Here is a 19345-nt window from a genome sequence, read left to right as displayed (position 1 = left end):
TTTAGATATATATGTAGAAATCACACATAGTTGCAACTGAGCAGAGGTGCAAGGGTCCTAGATCCACAGCCCTAGAGATTTTGATCAGATACATTATTTGTTATAATGGTTATAATTGGTACTAAGCAGCAGCGACAATGCCTTTCACCCCTCAGTGGCAGCCAGGGGGACATGTGCACTGTCTGGCTATACAATGTATCAGCCATTTTATCTAAAACAAAAGTGTATGAGATTATGTTTAATAGTGTCGCTGGGTCATGTGGTGAAGGGATTACAGAGCTACACTACATTACATTTCTGCTCTGTGCAATGAATAGCTCCATGTCACCAGAATGTCACTTGTATTGGCTTTTCTGTTTCCTCTTATCCAGTCTGTTGATTTTATAAGTAATAAGCTCACTAACGTGATGTAACCAATTCATTTGAAATTCCTTCCTTAAAAAAAAAAAAAAAAAAAAAAAAAACTCACACGTGAACAATACCATATAGCTCTATAAGCAGGTGCAGCATAGTGTTACTGTAAAGCCTACATACGTGTAACACTAGAGTGAGGCTGTCACTATATAAACTCACATGTGAACAATACCATATACCTCTATAAGTAGGTACAGCATAGTGTTACTGTAAAGCCTACATACGTGTAACACTAGAGTGAGGCTGTCACTATATAAACTCACACGTGAACAATACCATATACATCTATAAGCAGGTACAGCATAGTATTACTGTAAAACCTACATACGTGTAACACTAGAGTGAGGCTGTCACTATATAAACTCACATGTGAACAATACCATATACCTCTATAAGCAGGTGCAGCATAGTGTTACTGTAAAGCCTACATACGTGTAACACTAGAGTGAGGCTGTCACTATATAAACTCACACATGAACAATACCATATACCTCTATAAGCAGGTGCAGCATAGTGTTACTGTAAAGCCTACATACGTGTAACACTAGAGTGAGGCTGTCACTATATAAACTCACACATGAACAATACCATATACCTCTATAAGTAAGTACAGCATAGTGTTACTGTAAAGCCTACATACGTGTAACACTAGAGTGAGGCTGTCACTATATAAACTCACACATGAACAATACCATATACCTCTATAAGCAGGTGCAGCATAGTGTTACTGTAAAGCCTACATACGTGTAACACTAGAGTGAGGCTGTCACTATATAAACCTCACGTGTGAACAATACCATATACCTCTATAAGCAGGTACAGCATAGTATTACTGTAAAGCCTACATACGTGTAACACTAGAGTGAGGCTGTCACTTTATAAACCTCACACGTGAACAATACCATATACCTCTATAAGCAGGTGCAGCATAGTGTTACTGTAAAGCCTACATACGTGTAACACTAGAGTGAGGCTGTCACTATATAAACTCACACGTGAACAATACCATATACCTCTATAAGCAGGTACAGCATAGTATTACTGTAAAACCTACATACGTGTAACACTAGAGTGAGGCTGTCACTATATAAACTCACACGTGAACAATACCATAAACCTCTATAAGCAGGTACAGCATAGTGTTACTGTAAAGCCTACATACGTGTAACACTAGAGTGAGGCTGTCACTATATAAACTCACGTGAACAATACCATATACCTCTATAAGTAGGTACAGCATAGTATTACTGTAAAGCCTACACACGTGTAACACTAGAGTGAGGCTGTCACTATATAAACTCACACGTGAACAATACCATAAACCTCTATAAGCAGGTACAGCATAGTGTTACTGTAAAGCCTACATACGTGTAACACTAGAGTGAGGCTGTCACTATATAAACTCACACATGAACAATACCATATACCTCTATAAGCAGGTACAGCATAGTATTACTGTAAAACCTACATACGTGTAACACTAGAGTGAGGCTGTCACTATATAAACTCACACGTGAACAATACCATATACCTCTATAAGCAGGTACAGCATAGTGTTACTGTAAAACCTACATACGTGTAACACTAGAGTGAGGCTGTCACTATATAAACTCACACGTGAACAATACCATATACCTCTATAAGTAGGTACAGCATAGTGTTACTGTAAAGCCTACATACGTGTAACACTAGAGTGAGGCTGTCACTATATAAACTCACATGTGAACAATACCATATACCTCTATAAGCAGGTACAGCATAGTGTTACTGTAAAGCCTACATACGTGTAACACTAGAGTGAGGCTGTCACTATATAAACTCACACATGAACAATACCATATACCTCTATAAGCAGGTACAGCATAGTATTACTGTAAAGCCTACATACATGTAACACTAGAGTGAGGCTGTCACTATATAAACTCACACGTGAACAATACCATATACCTCTATAAGCAGGTACAGCATAGTATTACTGTAAAGCCTACATACGTGTAACACTAGAGTGAGGCTGTCACTATATAAACTCACACGTGAACAATACCATATATCTCTATAAGCAGGTACAGCATAGTGTTACTGTAAAACCTACATACGTGTAACACTAGAGTGAGGCTGTCACTATATAAACTCACACATGAACAATACCATATACCTCTATAAGCAGGTACAGCATAGTATTACTGTAAAGCCTACATACGTGTAACACTAGAGTGAGGCTGTCACTATATAAACTCACACGTGAACAATACCATATACCTCTATAAGCAGGTACAGCATAGTGTTACTGTAAAGCCTACATACGTGTAACACTAGAGTGAGGCTGTCACTATATAAACTCACACGTGAACAATACCATATACCTCTATAAGCAGGTACAGCATAGTATTACTGTAAAGCCTACATACGTGTAACACTAGAGTGAGGCTGTCACTATATAAACTCACACGTGAACAATACCATATACCTCTATAAGCAGGTACAGCATAGTATTACTGTAAAGCCTACATACGTGTAACACTAGAGTGAGGCTGTCACTATATAAACTCACACGTGAACAATACCATATACATCTATAAGCAGGTACAGCATAGTGTTACTGTAAAGCCTACATACGTGTAACACTAGAGTGAGGCTGTCACTATATAAACTCACACGTGAACAATACCATATACCTCTATAAGCAGGTACAGCATAGTGTTACTGTAAAGCCTACATACGTGTAACACTAGAGTGAGGCTGTCACTATATAAACTCACACATGAACAATACCATATACCTCTATAAGCAGGTACAGCATAGTATTACTGTAAAGCCTACATACGTGTAACACTAGAGTGAGGCTGTCACTATATAAACTCACATGTGAACAATACCATATACCTCTATAAGCAGGTACAGCATAGTGTTACTGTAAAGCCTACATACGTGTAACACTAGAGTGAGGCTGTCACTATATAAACTCACACGTGAACAATACCATATATCTCTATAAGCAGGTACAGCATAGTGTTACTGTAAAACCTACATACGTGTAACACTAGAGTGAGGCTGTCACTATATAAACTCACACATGAACAATACCATATACCTCTATAAGCAGGTACAGCATAGTATTACTGTAAAGCCTACATACGTGTAACACTAGAGTGAGGCTGTCACTATATAAACTCACACGTGAACAATACCATATACCTCTATAAGCAGGTACAGCATAGTGTTACTGTAAAGCCTACATACGTGTAACACTAGAGTGAGGCTGTCACTATATAAACTCACACGTGAACAATACCATATACCTCTATAAGCAGGTACAGCATAGTATTACTGTAAAGCCTACATACGTGTAACACTAGAGTGAGGCTGTCACTATATAAACTCACACGTGAACAATACCATATACCTCTATAAGCAGGTACAGCATAGTATTACTGTAAAGCCTACATACGTGTAACACTAGAGTGAGGCTATCACTATATAAACTCACACGTGAACAATACCATATACCTCTATAAGCAGGTACAGCATAGTATTACTGTAAAGCCTACATACGTGTAACACTAGAGTGAGGCTGTCACTATATAAACTCACACGTGAACAATACCATATACCTCTATAAGCAGGTGCAGCATAGTATTACTGTAAAGCCTACATACGTGTAACACTAGAGTGAGGCTGTCACTATATAAACCTCACACGTGAACAATACCATATACCTCTATAAGCAGGTACAGCATAGTATTACTGTAAAGCCTACATACGTGTAACACTAGAGTGAGGCTGTCACTATATAAACTCACATGTGAACAATACCATATACCTCTATAAGCAGGTACAGCATAGTGTTACTGTAAAGCCTACATACGTGTAACACTAGAGTGAGGCTGTCACTATATAAACTCACACGTGAACAATACCATATACCTCTATAAGTAGGTACAGCATAGTATTACTGTAAAGCCTACATAGGTGTAACACTAGAGTGAGGCTATCACTATATAAACTTACACGTGAACAATACCATATACCTCTATAAGCAGGTACAGCATAGTATTACTGTAAAGCCTACATACGTGTAACACTAGAGTGAGGCTGTCACTATATAAACTCACACGTGAACAATACCATATACCTCTATAAGCAGGTACAGCATAGTATTACTGTAAAGCCTACATACGTGTAACACTAGAGTGAGGCTGTCACTATATAAACTCACACGTGAACAATACCATATACCTCTATAAGTAGGTACAGCATAGTGTTACTGTAAAGCCTATATACGTGTAACACTAGAGTGAGGCTGTCACTATATAAACTCACACGTGAACAATACCATATAGCTCTATAAGCAGGTGCAGCATAGTGTTACTGTAAAGCCTACATACGTGTAACACTAGAGTGAGGCTGTCACTATATAAACTCACACGTGAACAATACCATATACCTCTATAAGTAGGTACAGCATAGTGTTACTGTAAAGCCTACATACGTGTAACACTAGAGTGAGGCTGTCAATATATAAACTCACACGTGAACAATACCATATACCTCTATAAGCAGGTACAGCATAGTGTTACTGTAAAACCTACATACGTGTAACACTAGAGTGAGGCTGTCACTATATAAACTCACACGTGAACAATACCATATACCTCTATAAGCAGGTGCAGCATAGTGTTACTGTAAAGCCTACATACGTGTAACACTAGAGTGAGGCTGTCACTATATAAACTCACACGTGAACAATACCATATACCTCTATAAGTAGGTACAGCATAGTATTACTGTAAAGCCTACATAGGTGTAACACTAGAGTGAGGCTATCACTATATAAACTTACACGTGAACAATACCATATACCTCTATAAGCAGGTACAGCATAGTATTACTGTAAAGCCTACATACGTGTAACACTAGAGTGAGGCTGTCACTATATAAACTCACACGTGAACAATACCATGTACCTCTATAAGCAGGTACAGCATAGTATTACTGTAAAGCCTACATACGTGTAACACTAGAGTGAGGCTGTCACTATATAAACTCACGTGAACAATACCATATACCTCTATAAGCAGGTACACCATAGTATTACTATAAAGCCTACATACGTGTAACACTAGAGTGAGGCTGTCACTATATAAACTCACACGTGAACAATACCATATACCTCTATAAGCAGGTACAGCATAGTATTACTGTAAAACCTACATACGTGTAACACTAGAGTGAGGCTGTCACTATATAAACTCACACGTGAACAATACCATATACCTCTATAAGCAGGTACAGCATAGTATTACTGTAAAGCCTACATACGTGTAACATTAGAGGGAGGCTGTCGCTATATAAACTCACACATGAACAATACCATATACCTCTATAAGCAGGTACAGCATAGTATTACTGTAAAACCTACATACGTGTAACACTAGAGTGAGGCTGTCACTATATAAACTCACACGTGAACAATACCATATACCTCTATAAGCAGGTACAGCATAGTATTACTGTAAAGCCTACATACGTGTAACATTAGAGTGAGGCTGTCACTATATAAACTCACACATGAACAATACCATATACCTCTATAAGCAGGTACAGCATAGTATTACTGTAAAGCCTACATACGTGTAACACTAGAGTGAAGCTGTCACCATATAAACTCACACGTGAACAATACCATATACCTCTATAAGCAGGTACAGCATAGTATTACTGTAAAGCCTACATACGTGTAACACTAGAGTGAGGCTGTCACTATATAAACTCACACGTGAACAATACCATATATCTCTATAAGTAGGTACAGCATAGTATTACTGTAAAACCTACATACGTGTAACACTAGAGTGAGGCTATCACTATATAAACTCACACGTGAACAATACCATATACCTCTATAAGCATTTACAGCATAGTATTACTGTAAAGCCTAAATACGTGTAACACTAGAGTGAGGCTGTCACTATATAAACTCACACGTGAACAATACCATATACCTCTATAAGTAGGTACAGCATAGTGTTACTGTAAAACCTACATACGTGTAACACTAGAATGAGGCTGTCACTATATAAACTCACACGTGAACAATTCCATATACCTCTATAAGCAGGTACAGCATAGTGTTACTGTAAAACCTACATACGTGTAACACTAGAGTGAGGCTGTCGCTATATAAACTCACACGTGAACAATACCATATACCTCTATAAGCAGGTACAGCATAGTGTTACTGTAAAGCCTACATACGTGTAACACTAGAGTGAGGCTGTCGCTATATAAACTCACACATGAACAATACCATATACCTCTATAAGCAGGTACAGCATAGTGTTACTGTAAAGCCTACATACGTGTAACACTAGAGTGAGGCTGTCACTATATAAACTCACATGTGAACAATACCATATACCTCTATAAGTAGGTACAGCATAGTGTTACTGTAAAGCCTACATACGTGTAACACTAGAGTGAGGCTGTCACTATATAAAGTCACACGTGAACAATACCATATAACTATAAGCAGGTACAGCATAGTGTTACTGTAAAGCCTACATAGGTGTAACACTAGAGTGAGGCTGTCACTATATAAACTCACATGTGAACAATACCATATACCTCTATAAGTAGGTACAGCATAGTATTATTGTAAAGCCTACATACGTGTAACACTAGAGTGAGGCTGTCACTATATAAACTCACACGTGAACAATACCATATACCTCTATAAGTAGGTACAGCATAGTGTTACTGTAAAGCCTACATACGTGTAACACTAGAGTGAGGCTGTCACTATAAAAAACTCACATGTGAACAATACCATATACCTCTATAAGCAGGTACAGCATAGTATTACTGTAAAGCCTACATACGTGTAACACTAGAGTGAGGCTGTCACTATATAAACTCACACATGAACAATACCATATACCTCTATAAGTAGTTACAGCATAGTATTAATGTAAAGCCTACATACGTGTAACACTAGAGTGAGGCTGTCACTATATAAACTCACACATGAACAATACCATATACCTCTATAAGTAGGTACAGCATAGTATTACTGTAAAACCTACATACGTGTAACACTAGAGTGAGGCTGTCACTATATAAACTCACACATGAACAATACCATATACCTCTATAAGCAGGTACAGCATAGTATTACTGTAAAGCCTACATACGTGTAACACTAGAGTGAGGCTGTCACTATATAAACTCACACATGAACAATACCATATACCTCTATAAGCAGGTACAGCATAGTATTACTGTAAAGCCTACATACGTGTAACACTAGAGTGAGGCTGTCACTATATAAACTCACACGTGAACAATACCATATACCTCTATAAGCAGGTACAGCATAGTATTACTGTAAAGCCTACATAGGTGTAACACTAGAGTGAGGCTGTCACCATATAAACTCACACGTGAACAATACCATATACCTCTATAAGCAGGTACAGCATAGTGTTACTGTGAAGCCTACATACGTGTAACACTAGAGTGAGGCTGTCACCATATAAACTCACACGTGAACAATACCATATACCTCTATAAGCAGGTACAGCATAGTTTTACTGTAAAGCCTACATACGTGTAACACTAGAGTGAGGCTGTCACTATATAAACTCACACATGAACAATACCATATACCTCTATAAGCAGGTACAGCATAGTATTACTGTAAAGCCTACATAGGTGTAACACTAGAGTGAGGCTGTCACTATATAAACTCACACGTGAACAATACCATATACCTCTATAAGCAGGTACAGCATAGTATTACTGTAAAGCCTACATAGGTGTAACACTAGAGTGAGGCTGTCACTATATAAACTCACACGTGAACAATACCATATACCTCTATAAGCAGGTACAGCATAGTATTACTGTAAAGCCTACATACGTGTAACACTAGAGTGAGGCTGTCACTATATAAACTCACACGTGAACAATACCATATACCTCTATAAGCAGGTACAGCATAGTATTACTGTAAAACCTACATACGTGTAACACTAGAGTGAGGCTGTCACTATATAAACTCACACGTGAACAATACCATATACCTCTATAAGCAGGTACAGCATAGTATTACTGTAAAGCCTACAGACGTGTAACACTAGAGTGAGGCTGTCACTATATAAACTCACACGTGAACAATACCATATACCTCTATAAGCAGGTACAGCATAGTATTACTGTAAAACCTACATACGTGTAACACTAGAGTGAGGCTGTCACTATATAAACTCACACGTGAACAATACCATATACCTCTATAAGCAGGTACAGCATAGTATTACTGTAAAACCTACATACGTGTAACACTAGAGTGAGGCTGTCACTATATAAACTCACACGTGAACAATACCATATACCTCTATAAGCAGGTACAGCATAGTGTTACTGTAAAGCCTACACACGTGTAACACTAGAGTGAGGCTGTCACTATATAAACTCACATGTGAACAATACCATATACCTCTATAAGCAGGTACAGCATAGTGTTACTGTAAAACCTACATACGTGTAACACTAGAGTGAGGCTGTCACTATATAAACTCACACGTGAACAATACCATATACCTCTATAAGCAGGTGCAGCATAGTGTTACTGTGAAGCCTACATACGTGTAACATTAGAGTGAGGCTGTCACTATATAAACTCACACATGAACAATACCATATACCTCTATAAGCAGGTACAGCATAGTATTACTGTAAAGCCTACATACGTGTAACACTAGAGTGAGGCTGTCACCATATAAACTCACACGTGAACAATACCATATACCTCTATAAGCAGGTACAGCATAGTGTTACTGTGAAGCCTACATACGTGTAACACTAGAGTGAGGCTGTCACCATATAAACTCACACGTGAACAATACCATATACCTCTATAAGCAGGTACAGCATAGTTTTACTGTAAAGCCTACATACGTGTAACACTAGAGTGAGGCTGTCGCTATATAAACTCACACGTGAACAATACCATATACCTCTATAAGCAGGTGCAGCATAGTGTTACTGTGAAGCCTACATACGTGTAACACTAGAGTGAGGCTGTCACCATATAAACTCACACGTGAACAATACCATATACCTCTATAAGCAGGTACAGCATAGTTTTACTGTAAAGCCTACATACGTGTAACACTAGAGTGAGGCTGTCGCTATATAAACTCACACGTGAACAATACCATATACCTCTATAAGCAGGTACAGCATAGTTTTACTGTAAAGCCTACATACGTGTAACACTAGAGTGAGGCTGTCGCTATATAAACTCACACGTGAACAATACCATATACCTCTATAAGCAGGTGCAGCATAGTGTTACTGTGAAGCCTACATACGTGTAACACTAGAGTGAGGCTGTCACCATATAAACTCACACGTGAACAATACCATATACCTCTATAAGCAGGTACAGCATAGTTTTACTGTAAAGCCTACATACGTGTAACACTAGAGTGAGGCTGTCGCTATATAAACGCACACGTGAACAATACCATATAACTATAAGCAGGTACAGCATAGTGTTACTGTAAAGCCTACATATGTGTAACACTAGAGTGAGGCTGTCACTATATAAACTCACATGTGAACAATACCATATACCTCTATAAGCAGGTACAGCATAGTATTACTGTAAAGCCTACATACGTGTAACACTAGAGGGAGGCTGTCACTATATAAACTCACACGTGAACAATACCATATACCTCTATAAGTAGGTACAGCATAGTATTACTGTAAAGCCTACATACGTGTAACACTAGAGTGAGGCTGTCACTATATAAACTCACACGTGAACAATACCATATACCTCTATAAGTAGGTACAGCATAGTATTACTGTAAAGCCTACATACGTGTAACACTAGAGTGAGGCTGTCACTATATAAACTCACACGTGAACAATACCATATACCTCTATAAGTAGGTACAGCATAGTATTACTGTAAAGCCTACATACGTGTAACACTAGAGTGAGGCTGTCACTATATAAACTCACACGTGAACAATAACATATACCTCTATAAGCAGGTACAGCATAGGGTTACTGTAAAGCCTACATACGTGTAACACTAGAGTGAGGCTGTCACTATATAAACTCACACATGAACAATACCATATACCTCTATAAGCAGGTACAGCATAGTATTACTGTAAAGCCTACATACGTGTAACACTAGAGTGAGGCTGTCGCTATATAAACTCACAAGTGAACAATACCATATACCTCTATAAGCAGGTACAGCATAGTATTACTGTAAAGCCTACATACGTGTAACACTAGAGTGAGGCTGTCGCTATATAAACTCACAAGTGAACAATACCATATACCTCTATAAGCAGGTACAGCATAGGATTACTGTAAAACCTACATACGTGTAACACTAGAGTGAGGCTGTCACTATATAAACTCACACGTGAACAATACCATATACCTCTATAAGCAGGTACAGCATAGTATTACTGTAAAGCCTACATACGTGTAACACTAGAGTGAGGCTGTCACTATATAAACTCACACGTGAACAATACCATATACCTCTATAAGTAGGTACAGCATAGTATTAATGTAAAGCCTACATACGTGTAACACTAGAGTGAGGCTGTCACTATATAAACTCACACGTGAACAATACCATATACCTCTATAAGCAGGTGCAGCATAGTATTACTGTAAAGCCTACATAGGTGTAACACTAGAGTGAGGCTGTCACTATAAAAAACTCACATGTGAACAATACCATATACCTCTATAAGTAGGTACAGCATAGTATTACTGTAAAGCCTACATACGTGTAACACTAGAGTGAGGCTGTCACTATATAAACTCACACGTGAACAATACCATATACCTCTATAAGTAGGTACAGCATAGTATTACTGTAAAGCCTACATAGGTGTAACACTAGAGTGAGGCTGTCACTATATAAACTCACACGTGAACAATACCATATACCTCTATAAGCAGGTACAGCATAGTATTACTGTAAAGCCTACATAGGTGTAACACTAGAGTGAGGCTGTCACTATATAAACTCACACGTGAACAATACCATATACCTCTATAAGCAGGTACAGCATAGTATTACTGTAAAACCTACATACGTGTAACACTAGAGTGAGGCTGTCACTATATAAACTCACACGTGAACAATACCATATACCTCTATAAGCAGGTACAGCATAGTATTACTGTAAAGCCTACATAGGTGTAACACTAGAGTGAGGCTGTCACTATATAAACTCACACGTGAACAATACCATATACCTCTATAAGCAGGTACAGCATAGTATTACTGTAAAGCCTACATACGTGTAACACTAGAGTGAGGCTGTCACTATATAAACTCACACGTGAACAATACCATATACCTCTATAAGCAGGTACAGCATAGTGTTACTGTAAAGCCTACATACGTGTAACACTAGAGTGAGGCTATCACTATATAAACTCACACATGAACAATACCATATACCTCTATAAGTAGGTACAGCATAGTGTTACTGTGAAGCCTACATACGTGTAACACTAGAGTGAGGCTGTCACTATATAAACTCACACGTGAACAATACCATATACCTCTATAAGCAGGTACAGCATAGTGTTACTGTAAAGCCTACATACGTGTAACACTAGAGTGAGGCTGTCGCTATATAAACTCACACATGAACAATACCATATACCTCTATAAGCAGGTACAGCATAGTGTTACTGTAAAGCCTACATACGTGTAACACTAGAGTGAGGCTGTCGCTATATAAACTCACACATGAACAATACCATATATCTCTATAAGTAGGTACAGCATAGTATTACTGTAAAGCCTACATATGTGTAACACTAGAGTGAGGCTGTCGCTATATAAACTCACACATGAACAATACCATATACCTCTATAAGCAGGTACAGCATAGTGTTACTGTAAAGCCTACATACGTGTAACACTAGAGTGAGGCTGTCGCTATATAAACTCACACATGAACAATACCATATACCTCTATAAGTAAGTACAGCATAGTGTTACTGTAAAGGGTGCACTGTGCCACACTTTGCTCATTGAAGATGAGGACACAGTAAGCCAGATTACAAGTGAGGCGCATATTTGCGCTTCTGCAAGCATGTTTTCGGGGGTCATTTCTATTTTAATGTTCACGCCCCCATTTTGCGCAAATTAGAGGTTCCAAGTAAAAATTACGCGCCTTTGCAATCAAAAGTTTGCAGTAAAAAAATAAAACCACAAAGTTTCAGTCACATGACTTTAATGAAACCTCATTTTGAACTCAAAATGGCACTGCCGCCAGCTTGAGCTAACCCGAGCACAGGATGATATTTATTAATATAAATATATATGTATGTATTTCTATAAATATGTATATCTGTACATGTATATATGTATGTTAATACATATATACACATATAAATACATATGTATAGAAATACATACATATATACACATATAAATACATATACATACATATATACACATATAAATACATATACATACATATATACACATATAAATACATATACATACACATATAAATACATATACATACACATATAAATACATATATATACATATATACACATATAAATACATATACATACATATATACACATATAAATACATATACATACTTATATACACATATAAATACATATACATACTTATATACACATATAAATACATATACATACATATATACACATATAAATACATATACATACATATATACACATATAAATACATATACATACATATATACACATATAAATACATATACATACATATATACACATATAAATACATATGTATAGAAATACATACATATATACACATATAAATACATATACATACATATATACACATATAAATACATATGTATAGAAATACATACATATATATTTATATTAATAAATATCAATATACATGTGTTTCAATGGTTTCCTTTGCGACCTGATATCTTTTTAATGCAATATTTTGAAGCAATAATTTTGTGATATGTTTTCGTGATGTTTTTTCCACTTTGTATTTGAACGTAACCGTGAACCAGAGCTCTGAAGTCACGCTAACCCGACTAGCGTAAATCACGATTGCACTCATACGTTCGCATTTACTTTCAACTTGAAAAAGCGTGCTATTTCCAACGCATGCAAAGAGCTGCGATAAACCTGTTCTCTCACGCAAACGTTAGCAAGCCACTTGTCATCTATCCTAGTGACCAATAGGATTCTTCCTCACCCGTTACTGTAAGTCTTTAGAATCTAGAATTCTGCTTCTGAGGGCTTAATACTAAAATGTTACTTGGCCCAAAACCTCACAGGGTTGTTGGGTTAGGAGACTGTTGTGCACAACAAAAGCGCACCATTTAAATATCCCCAGTTTTTAAGTCAAATACTCAAAACCAGCTATAGGAGAAATTTGTCTTTTAGAAACCAATATCATAAAAAATGTTTGTGACTTGAACATTCTCCTTATGACCCTCAGTGGAAGGAGTTAAAGGGACAGTCTAGCCAAAATTAAACTTCCATGATTCAGATAGCCCATGTAATTTTAAACAACTTTCCAATTTACTTTTATTCTTACATTTTCTTTGTTTTTTTGGTATATTTAGTTGAAAGCTAAACCTAGGTAGGCTCATATGCTAATTTCTAAGCCCTTGAAGGCTGTCTATAATATCATTTTGACAGTTTTTCACAGATAGAGGGCGTTAGTTCATGTGTGCCATACAGATAACATTGTACTCATGCCCGTGGAGTTACCTAGGAGTCAGCACTGATTGGCTAAAATGCATGTCTGTCAAAAGAACTGAATCAAGGGGGCAGTCTGCAAAGGGTTAGATACAAGGCAATTATGAAGGGAAAAAGTATATTAATATACCCGTATTGGTTATGCAAAACTGGGGAATAGGTAATAAAGTGATTGGGGCCTATGTATCAAAGGTGTTGCGGACCTGATCCGACAGTGTGGATCAGGTCCGCAAGACCTCGCTGAATGCGGAGAGCAAATACGCCGCCCCCTGCAGATTCCCCAGCAGGGAGGTGTCAATCAACCTGATCGTACTCGATCGGGTTGAATTGCGGCGATGTCTGTCTGCCTACTCAGAGCAGACGGACAGGTTATGTAGCAACGGCCTTTAGACTGCTGTTTCTGGCGAGCCTACAGACTTGCCAGAAACACGGCCCTCAAGCTCCATTCGGAGCTTGATAAATGGGTCTCATTATCTATATTTTTAAACAATAACATTTTTGGTGTTGACTGTCCCTTTAACCTAAATACTGCATCACTGGCAGCATTTTACATGATAACTGTTATTAAAGTGATAGTAAATCCTAGAGTTTGTGAAACGCTAGGATTTACCATCGGAAAAAATAAAGGGGACATTCAGTCATAAAGTATAAAATACTTCATGCTGAAAGCTCCTTTATTTGTTTGCAGCGTTCCCTGCACTGAGCTACTGAGACAGCCCGCAGCAGAACGCTATTTGTTTGAGAGGTTACGTTTCCACCTCTTAGCCAATAGCCGTGGGGGAAATCCGTCTTGGAGCCCCAGCCAATGAGCTCTAAGATTTACTGATAGTATAACACTTTTTTTTTTCTACGCATTTTCTCCTATTCACACAGCAAACGTTTAGTGAATGTGCTGTGTTTTTATTTTACACATGTTCCATTTACGCTTTTTTATAATATGATGAATTTGTTAGCCTAGTTGGTTGTCTCTTTAAGCTTTTTCTAACAACGTTTGCTTATTAACCAGTTTTTAAGCGGAACAGAGATAATACGACTTGGGTGTAGGTCTGTGAATGGCTCCCTGATTAGTGTCACATACTGTCACCGCAATATAATTATCCTGCACCTTAGGAAAACGTGTAGCGACTTCATGTACACGGTTCGTTAACATAGCAGCTGAGTTATTGATGGGGGTCACTGTGCAGCAAAGAAGGACAAAGCATGGAGATTGCAAGGTGTAGCTTAACCCTTCAGCATGGCTGATACCTGTTTTATACGATTTAAAGCTTATGAATCATTTTATATCTTTCCTATAACAGCTTTGTGTTCTCCAGTGCAAGGCCGGATTGGCCAATCAGGGCACCAGGAGAGGTGGGCAGCTGGGGCTGGTCAGCTACATTGTGAGACGATGCGTCTGTATCCTCTCTCTTCTTTTCTCCTCTGAGCTATAAACGTATTAAAGGGACGTGAACCCCCAACTTATTCCTTTGTTATTCAGACAAAACATAAAAGTTTGAAAAAGTTTTCAATTTGCTTCTATTATAAAATGTGCTTCTTTCCCATAATATTCTGTACTGAAGAGATACCTAGGTAGCATCTGCAGCACTACAAGGCAGGATATAGTGCTGCCATCTAGTGCTCTTGTAAATGGATAGCTTTCTTGCAAAACTGCTGCTTTATAGTGCTCCAGACACGTACACACTTCTGAGCTTATGTACCTGCTTTTAAAGAAAATATACCAAAAGAACAAAGAAAAATGACAATAGAAGTAAATCAAAAAGTTTGGTTTAATTTCCTTTTAAGATCACAGTATTTCCTTGTAAGTTTTATTTCCTAGAATATGTATTAAGTTTAGTAGCCTCCTCTGGTTCCTAGTGCCTAGTCAAGTCACACTGTAAGTCACACTGCTGTTAGTGTCTTCTCTAGATCACACTGTAAGTCACACTGCTGTTAGTGTCTTCTCTAGATCACACTGTAAGTCACACTGCTGTTCGTTTCTTCTCTAGATCACACTGTAAGTCACACTGCTGTTAGTGTCTTCTCTAGATCACACTGTAAGTCACACTGCTGTTAGTATCTTCTCTAGATCACACTGTAAGTCACACTGCTGTTAGTATCTTCTCTAGATCACACTGTAAGTCACACTGCTGTTAGTATCTTATCTAGATCACACTGTAAGTCACACTGCTGTTAGTGTCTTCTCTAGATCACACTGTAAGTCACACTGCTGTTCGTTTCTTCTCTAGATCACACTGTAAGTCACACTGCTGTTAGTGTCTTCTCTAGATCACACTGTAAGTCACACTGCTGTTAGTGTCTTCTCTAGATCACACTGTAAGTCACACTGCTGTTAGTGTCTTCTCTAGATCACACTGTAAGTCACACTGCTGTTAGTATCTTCTCTAGATCACACTGTAAGTCACACTGCTGTTAGTGTCTTCTCTAGATCACACTGTAAGTCACACTGCTGTTAGTGTCTTCTCTAGATCACACTGTAAGTCACACTGCTGTTAGTGTCTTCTCTAGATCACACTGTAAGTCACACTGCTGTTAGTGTCTTCTCTAGATCACACTGTAAGTCACACTGCTGTTAGTGTCTTCTCTAGATCACACTGTAAGTCACACTGCTGTTAGTATCTTATCTAGATCACACTGTAAGTCACACTGCTGTTAGTGTCTTCTCTAGATCACACTGTAAGTCACACTGCTGTTAGTGTCTTCTCTAGATCACACTGTAAGTCACACTGCTGTTATTGTCTTCTCTAGATCACACTGTAAGTCACACTGCTGTTAGTGTCTTCTCTAGATCACACTGTAAGTCACACTGCTGTTAGTATCTTCTCTAGATCACACTGTAAGTCACACTGCTGTTAGTGTCTTCTCTAGATCACACTGTAAGTCACACTGCTGTTAGTGTCTTCTCTAGATCACACTGTAAGTCACACTGCTGTTATTGTCTTCTCTAGATCACACTGTAAGTCACATTGCTGTTAGTATCTTCTCTAGATCACACTGTAAGTCACACTGCTGTTAGTATCTTCTCTAGATCACACTGTAAGTCACACTGCTGTTAGTATCTTATCTAGATCACACTGTAAGTCACACTGCTGTTATTGTCTTATCTAGATCACACTGTAAGTCACACTGCTGTTATTGTCTTATCTAGATCACACTGTAAGTCACACTGCTGTTAGTGTCTTCCCTAGATCACACTGTAAGTCACACTGCTGTTAGTGTCTTCTTTAGATCACACTGTAAGTCACACTGCTGTTAGTGTCTTCTCTAGATCACACTGTAAGTCACACTGCTGTTAGTGTCTTCTCTAGATCACACTGTAAGTCACACTGCTGTTAGTGTCTTCTCTAGATCACACTGTAAGTCACACTGCTGTTCGTTTCTTCTCTAGATCACACTGTAAGTCACACTGCTGTTAGTGTCTTCTCTAGATCACACTGTAAGTCACATTGCTGTTAGTATCTTCTCTAGATCACACTGTAAGTCACACTGCTGTTAGTATCTTCTCTAGATCACACTGTAAGTCACACTGCTGTTAGTATCTTATCTAGATCACACTGTAAGTCACACTGCTGTTAGTGTCTTCTCTAGATCACACTGTAAGTCACACTGCTGTTCGTTTCTTCTCTAGATCACACTGTAAGTCACACTGCTGTTAGTGTCTTCTCTAGATCGCACTGTAAGTCACACTTCTGTTAGTCTCTTCTTTAGATCACACTGTAAGTCACACTGCTGTTAGTGTCTTCTCTAGATCACACTGTAAGTCACACTGCTGTTAGTATCTTCTCTAGATCACACTGTAAGTCACACTGCTGTTAGTGTCTTCTCTAGATCACACTGTAAGTCACACTGCTGTTAGTGTCTTCTCTAGATCACACTGTAAGTCACACTGCTGTTAGTGTCTTCTCTAGATCACACTGTAAGTCACACTGCTGTTAGTGTCTTCTCTAGATCACACTGTAAGTCACACTGCTGTTAGTGTCTTCTCTAGATCACACTGTAAGTCACACTGCTGTTAGTGTCTTCTCTAGATCACACTGTAAGTCACACTGCTGTTATTGTCTTCTCTAGATCACACTGTAAGTCACACTGCTGTTAGTGTCTTCTCTAGATCACACTGTAAGTCACACTGCTGTTAGTATCTTCTCTAGATCACACTGTAAGTCACACTGCTGTTAGTGTCTTCTCTAGATCACACTTTAAGTCACACTGCTGTTAGTGTCTTCTCTAGATCACACTGTAAGTCACACTGCTGTTATTGTCTTCTCTAGATCACACTGTAAGTCACACTGCTGTTAGTGTCTTCTCTAGATCACACTGTAAGTCACACTGCTGTTATTGTCTTATCTAGATCACACTGTAAGTCACACTGCTGTTATTGTCTTATCTAGATCACACTGTAAGTCACACTGCTGTTAGTGTCTTCCCTAGATCACACTGTAAGTCACACTGCTGTTAGTGTCTTCTTTAGATCACACTGTAAGTCACACTGCTGTTAGTGTCTTCTCTAGATCACACTGTAAGTCACACTGCTGTTAGTATCTTCTCTAGATCACACTGTAAGTCACACTGCTGTTAGTATCTTCTCTAGATCACACTGTAAGTCACACTGCTGTTAGTGTCTTATCTAGATCACACTGTAAGTCACACTGCTGTTAGTATCTTCTCTAGATCACACTGTAAGTCACACTGCTGTTAGTGTCTTCTCTAGATCACACTGTAAGTCACACTGCTGTTAGTGTCTTCTCTAGATCACACTGTAAGTCACACTGCTGTTAGTGTCTTATCTAGATCACACTGTAAGTCACACTGCTGTTAGTGTCTTCTCTAGATCACACTGTAAGTCACACTGCTTTTAGTGTCTTCTCTAGATCACACTAAGTCACACTGCTGTTAGTATCTTCTCTAGATCACCTACCTTAAATGATGAATCAGTGTATGTTCAGTATACATGACTAAGGACCTATAGCAGGTCTGAAACGTTGTATGTTTGTCTAAAGACCCCATATGAAGAAATAAAGGTTTTTTAACTATTGGCGGCTGGAACAAATCCTTTTTGCTACTTAGTGTCTTCTCTAGATCACACTGTAAGTCACACTGCTGTTAGTGTCTTCTCTAGATCACACTGTAAGTCACACTGCTGTTAGTG

At 38.3% G+C, this 19345-nt stretch overlaps 1 protein-coding gene across 14 annotated transcripts in view; it reads left to right on the top strand.

Annotated features, from left to right (window-relative positions):
* Positions 1-19345, top strand: part of PKNOX2 (PBX/knotted 1 homeobox 2) — a 1550023-nt gene that overhangs the window by 1130340 nt on the left and 400338 nt on the right. The gene's annotated exons all lie outside the window — the stretch shown is intronic.

This window comes from Bombina bombina, chromosome 8 (assembly GCF_027579735.1).
Source record: "Bombina bombina isolate aBomBom1 chromosome 8, aBomBom1.pri, whole genome shotgun sequence".
Classification (NCBI taxonomy): Eukaryota; Metazoa; Chordata; class Amphibia; order Anura; family Bombinatoridae; genus Bombina; species Bombina bombina.
This window is presented reverse-complemented; position numbering and strand designations above follow the sequence as displayed.